Genomic DNA, 6,873 nt, shown 5'->3' with positions numbered 1-6,873 from the left:
GGCCCAAGTCCCGGGGGAGCCCAGTCAGTGCCCAGAGGAGGCAGCTCCTGCAGTGATCTCGTACTTGCCCGGACAGGGAAGGCCCTGGGTGAATACGGAATCACCTGCTGCTCCGGACAATTGCTCGGCTCAAACCTACTCCCCTCACATCCCCTGGTCCCCTCTCACGCCACTGTCCTTTCTATTCTGCCCCGCCAAGGTGACGAGGGAGTTCCTCTGCCCCAGGGCCAGCACTCCCGTAGCCAGGAGGCTGCAAAGGCAGCCTTGCCAGGTCCCTGCAGCCCAGCTGGGCACAGGAAAGCATGCCAGGGACATCAGCCAACTGCTCATGTTTTATTTTTTGCAATCTTGTAAATAAAACTCAGCCAGACAAGAGCCCTGGGGGCCCAGCCGGAAACAGTCCAGTCCCCATCATCTGAGAGTGTCTGCTCTACGTGACTCACAGCTCAGTCTGGCACGAGCAAAAATACACAGGGCGCTGCAGTTCGCAGAACGCTGCACGGTGGGTATGTTAGATTGTCAACAAAAAAAGCAGCAGCCACTACCTAGACACTCTGAGGGCAGAGTTGAGACCTGGAAAGTTAGTATTCCTCCACCAAGTCTCAGCTCATCAGCTGCAGCATCCCTCAGCAAACACACCGTGGCATACACTGTGCAGACAAGCTCCCTGTCTTCCAGAGATGGCACACTCGGGCAGACTAGTGCAACCACTGCTCTCAGTTACCCAAATCAACCCAGCTGATCTCAACAGCACTTCTCCGGCTTTATGGTGGTGCAACCAGCTGCTCACGACAGACCACTTCAGGAGCACCTTACTGCTTCATCCAGAGCATCAGCAGCCAGATCCACACCACATAACTGCAGGACCTTATTAGCAAAATAGGCGTAAGTAACCCCCACAATCTAAATCAAACCACATCTGGAATCATGTGTCTGCAGTTACTGATTCAGTAGCCATTAGGATTCAAGGGTCTCAAAACCCTTTAGGAATCCCAAGTTCCCTTCCATCTATATTGCACAAATACAAGTAGTGGAAATCCATCTGTTCCAAACTCTTTTGGGAGAGCAATCCCAGAATTTAGAGCAAGTCAGTATCTTTACCTCTGTTTTACCCGCAGGGAAGCCAAGGCACCGCACACCAGCAGTGGCATCTGTGGTAGAACCAAACAGCACCCAGGCAGCTGGGCAAAGCCATCAGCCCAGGCCCGGTGGGACAGATGGATCTTTCAATGGGCCATTAAGTAATTTGTCACGAATGCCAAAGTGCTGCTGAGAGAAAGAAAAGCCTGGAGTTGCAGGGAGGATTGTGGCAACTGAGATCCACGGGCAGAACGGCCATCAACACCTGCCCGCGCCTCAGCCTCTCGCTGCCCGCGACGGTGAAGTCCAAGTCCAAGGAGAATGCCATACCACACTCCTAGGTGGTGCTGTCAGGAGACACACACAGAATTCACGCTCTGATGTGGAGTACGAAATAGATAAAGAGTTATGGTTTGCACTTTGCTGTGGCACCTCTTTACCTGTTTTCCCTGTTAACCAGACAGGAGGGGGGTGGTAAGAGAATTTCAAGCTGACTTTGCCCGAGATGGTAATGAACAGCAAGCAGATCTTTCTCACTGAAGTGACTCCGATCTTGGCTCCTCTCTCCGTCAGGAACTCATGTCAAAGGAAGGTCTGTCCCACTTCTACCAGCACACGTTGTCTTAGGTCCCACTGTTAAAACACTTCAGTTCTTGCCACCTTTGCGCTCACGAGCCCAACCGCACAAGTCCTCCGCAATTTTTCCCTTCTCCTTTATGTTCCTATTTCTCATTCCATCTGACACACCTGCTTAAAAACCAAATGGGGGCCTAGCACCCCAGAACAATACATTTCAAATAAGCATATAAAAGACCTTTTATTGACACGAATAAAATTGATTTGGACCATTACTTTGTAGCTGCTTCCCACAGAAAAAGCCTCTTAAAGGCAGCCTGAGGCGGAGAAGCAACATTTACATTTAGATGAAGGCATTTCTGTCACAGCACCTCCCAACAGTTTCTGGCCCCAGGTATTGTCTCCACAAGAAATTAGTAACATCAATGAGCTTTGCTTTAAATAACGCAGAAGGAAAAGGAAGAAATATTTCTACAGTCCCACTGCAAGTGTACTGCAGCCTGGAATCACATCACCTGTAGCAACGCGATGTCAGCAGGTGGAAGGAGCATAGTACCATCACAGCGGGGAGAAACAGCAGAGAGCTCGTGTCTGGAAACTGCTGTTCCCAGTACAAACCCTGTCAGAACACCCTGCTTTGTGTGTACCCAACAGTCGCAGAGGGTTCTATCACCAGACTACAAAGATCCCTCACGCACTGACAACGGTCTGGATTCCGTGCTGCTGTGAAACGCGGTAGCACTGCCACAATTTTACAGCGTGAAGGCTTCACCTGCCGCCTTTACTCAGTTCATCACGCTCTGACTCTTCCAGACACCTGACAAATGACACGCACGGTACATTGCTGCAGTCCTGACAGAGTGGGAGCGCCTGGCAAAGGGACCTGTTCTAATGGTTTTTCCTCAGTGAGCGCAGATCTGCCAAGGATTTTTCACTGCCCTTGGCATCCCTGTCGCCAGCCACCACAGAAATGCCAGTGAACAACTGACCTGCCATTTTTGCTGCTGTTGCTGCAAAGCTTGTCTGTGCCAGGAATTTGTCCTGTTTCAGCAACATGCAATAGTTACAAGAGTAAAAGCAACAGATGCCAGTATAACCATAAAATGATGTTTCGCTGTCTTATCTCTAGTACAGGAGTAAGCATCTTACTTCCCTTCCCCAGCTGACTGATTGCAAGTGCTTCCATCTCCCTAATCCAGATCGGACACAGTAAAACTCAGCCCAGACCAGGCTTTAATACAGCAGTTTGACAACAGGTGAGGGACAAGCAGACTGCAAACCCTCTAGGTCCAGAACATTCTTCTGCAGAGCCAAAAAAGCGGATCAAACGGGGGCAAGAAAGAAAAAACCTCGTTAAGAGTTTCAAGTGAAAAAAAGATGTGCTGCAGATTCCGAGACAGGATATAGTCAGGGGATTATTTAAGTTCTGTCATCTGAATGAGTTAGTACTCACAGCTCAGTGCCACCCCAGGGATCAAAGTCTGCTCAGATTCCAAGTCTAAGGTCAACTCAGACCAAGTTACAACCTACTCAAATGCAGACAAAGCTTCCCCACGTGCTGCGGCAGCTGTAGAGAACCTGCTGGCTGCTGTCCTGACAGCCTGCCTTCACCTGCAGGGACCCTGTTTGCCAGCCAGACCCTGCACGTGAGGGAATGTTCAATTAAACGTGGTTTTATTAAAGCAGTGAGACACTTCACAGTGCCGCTCTATCACCTGGCACTTTACAGACATTTCAGTCCTGTGTCACAAGGCTCTTCCTGTCTCCTGCCCTCAAACGATGGCAGAGGAACGTTTGGAACACACGAAGGCCTTGCTGGCAGATACACTGGACATCGAGCAATTTCGTCCACTGCAAGATTTAGGGCTGAGTGGACCCTTTCACACAAAAAAACAGGAGCACCCAGAGAATTCCACGTATTTCCAAACAGACACTCTGACTGTTCAGTAATTCCCTCTGTTGATCCTCTCCCCCTGCTTCCAGCAAGTTGTCACAGATTCTCTCTTGATGACAAACTCCCTGGATTATGACATGCTGAAGCTCACTGGAGCTTCTTCGGGAACCTGGGTAGTGTGACCCTTTACTACTGAGCATCCTCCTGTGCTGCTTAAAATTCTGCTATTGGTATGTTTTATTCACTACTAAACACAAAGCATTAAGTTGTGAAGGAGCAGACTAGAAAGAAACCAGAAGAACAGAACAGTGACACTTAGATGGTAATAAAACAATCCAACTTACAGGGAAGAAAAACCCCCAGGAAGCTGCGGCTGCTCTGAAAGCGTATTCAAGCAGGCTACCAGGCGGAGAACACTGGATCCCGTGTCACTGCCCAGATGCTGTAATTAGGGCTCATTCAAACAAGCTGCAATGGCAGAGAATTTCCATCTGCAGATTTGACTAACAGCCTGTTCCAGCAAAACCAAGACCTCGGGCAAAGTGAAATACAACTCCACTGACATCACGCACAGCTACTTTCCAAAGCCAGTACATTAATTTATTCCGTAATTTCTCTCCCATACACACGTTCCCTGGTGCAGGAAACTCAGCCTTGCAGCTACAACGAGAGACAGGAGTGGTCCTAAGCTAAGTCCCAACTTTGCAGAGCACGCTTCTTTCTGGTGACATTGCCACAGGTAAGGACGTTGGACGAGCACTTGAAGAGCTAACAAATAATGAAGCGGAACGGCAACAGGATTCAGAAACTGAGAAGACCCAAAGTCATGCAGAAAGACCGATTGCTTGAATCTTTTCTGGGTCTTTCACGCTGAGAACTGTACTTCGGAGTTACCCAAGAGTGCTTCGGTGTAAGGGAAAGCACATGACTTCATTAATGTTCACGATCAATAAAATTATGCGTACACTGAAGCTGGGCTTGATCAGTGCCCTAAAATTTACAGACTTTGACTTTCAAAACCTGAGGGATGTGCCAGCAGTGGACCTATAAGATCCTGTCCCGGCTGTGACTGCTACCTGCCAAGTGTCCTCCACGCACTAAGTGCTATTTTTCACAGAAGCTGAATTTGCAGCGATGAGCATTTATACAGAACAGAAAATAGCCTGGCTAAACCATCCTCTTGGGATTGGTGGTTTGCATTACGTTGTTTTGAACTTTTGCTCCAGTTTGTTTTTGCAAAGTCAACACCATGAGAAAAGCCAGGCCCTGCAGTACAGGACCGAGGCGAGCAGAACCGCCCTTTGCCACTGGACACTCAGGGCACCCACGCAGCTCTTCCCGCCAGCACCACACACCGCGTCTTTCTGACGCGCTTCGGGTGACGACCTACCCTGGCAGAGGACCCAACAGAACACCAGCGTGGCTGTCTCAAGCTTACCTGTCTCCTCAGCGAGAAGGGAGGAAGATCCTCTGGGACTGTCACCGCAGGTGACTGAGACACACAGGAGAGCACTGGTCGCAGCAACGTGGACGTACCTGAGCAACAGAACATGCCCCTGGGTTGCAAGGGCTGCCTCAGGGACCGGAGATTTCCAGGTGGAGCACAGAGCTCCTCTGGGCAGTGAGAGGCACTGCTGGGAGGGGCAGGGGACAGCGTACCCCAAGGTGTGTGCCTCCCTTGGCTAGCGAACAGGCACAGCTGCTCTCAGGTGTGGGGCTGTGCCCCACAGGGGCTCCCTCAGCACCTGCCAGAACCTTCTGGATCCCCCAGCAGCCCCTGCCCAGCTGGGGCCCCTCAGCCCACACCTGGGGACCCCAGCGCAGCCCAGCTGCTCCCCATTAGTGCTCATCAACCAAAGGGCCTTTAGGATCTTGAGAGACCAAACCCACTGCACAGGCACTGCTACAACCACACCGAGCTCACCAGCAGCAGTGCAGGAGCTGCCTTTGATCCTGTCCAAAGGACAAAAACATTTCTGAGCAAACCCCCTCGCTCCACCTTTTCTCCTTGTACCTACGTGAACGGAAGCTGTAAAGAGCTGCTACCTGTGGCGTGGGAGGGACTCAAACCCTGCAGCCTGCGCAGCGTCCTACAGCTGACATGATGCTACCAAGTGCGGATAAAGCTGTGGGAGATGCTTTCCCGCCTTCCCCCTCCCAGTGGGGAGGCACCGGGAACACAAGACCACTACCGCAACTGGAAGTATACTGGTCAATTTATGCACCCGTGTTGCTATCATTCTAGCAGAAATTAGAACTGCGAAAAATATGCTACTCTCTCTGGGAAACTTAGCAGCCGAAACCCAGCTGCAACACTATCATGTGGGAAATTATATCTCTAACTAGCGCCTATTTGATTAACGCTAACCAATCAGAAACTGCGAGTGAACTAACTCCTGTATCCAATCATAGTGCCTTAAGAGACGCATGCAGTCTGTGTGACAAGGAACATATCCAATCGCTGTGTAACCGGTTACGTGAGCAAGAATCCACTGTCTATAAATAGAGAAGTAATGTAAACAATAAACGGGTCTCACTACACACCACACCGGCGTTCGGGTGATTCGTTCCTCTCCAGCTCATAAGCCCCCCGTAAGAATAGAGCACGGATTGCCACACACCCGGAAAAACCTCTTCAGCCTCATCCCTGCGGGATCCGTCATTTGAAGTCTGGAAACTTGGAACCCATAGCAAGAAAGGGAGGGCTGAGCCCATTCGAGTTCTGCCTTAAGTTCAAGGAATTAAAAAACTAAAAGTCCAAGTATGTACCACAGCACGAGCCAGCCTCAGGAAAGCACTCTGAGAAGCTATTTCCCGTGGACTAGAACTGACCTTCCCCTCACAACAGGCCACAGGGTACAAATAGAGCAGCCTCCTCACGCACAGCTCCCAACGCCCGTGCGATGTGTCATGGATCCGTCTCCTTCAAGCACACTCCAACGACAGGGCGAGCTCTTCTCGCTACCCTCAGAGCACTGATTAGCTTGAACTGGAGTCAAAACACCAAACTACGTCTGAAAAACCGTAAGCCGCTCAAGAGCGCAGCCTTCCCGTCTCCCCTTTGACATTTACTCTCTAAAGCTGCTTCCAGCTTGCTCCGGAGCACCACCACGCTTTGAGATTTGGAGCTGGCGATGATCATGAACCACAAACAGGGAACACCTGCACGGCCAGCGGACGCAAACAAGCCGTAATCCGAGAGATGGAAGACAGGAACCACCACAAATGCACACAAACATGTAATGTGACACAGTTTGAAAGCAAAGTTTAGCTCTTCAGCAGGCAGTGAACAGACAATGAGTTATGTGGCATCTTCTGGTTCA

Source organism: Buceros rhinoceros, unplaced genomic scaffold (assembly GCF_000710305.1).
Source record: "Buceros rhinoceros silvestris isolate BGI_N320 unplaced genomic scaffold, ASM71030v1 scaffold23766, whole genome shotgun sequence".
Lineage (NCBI taxonomy): Eukaryota > Metazoa > Chordata > Aves > Bucerotiformes > Bucerotidae > Buceros > Buceros rhinoceros.
This window is presented reverse-complemented; position numbering follows the sequence as displayed.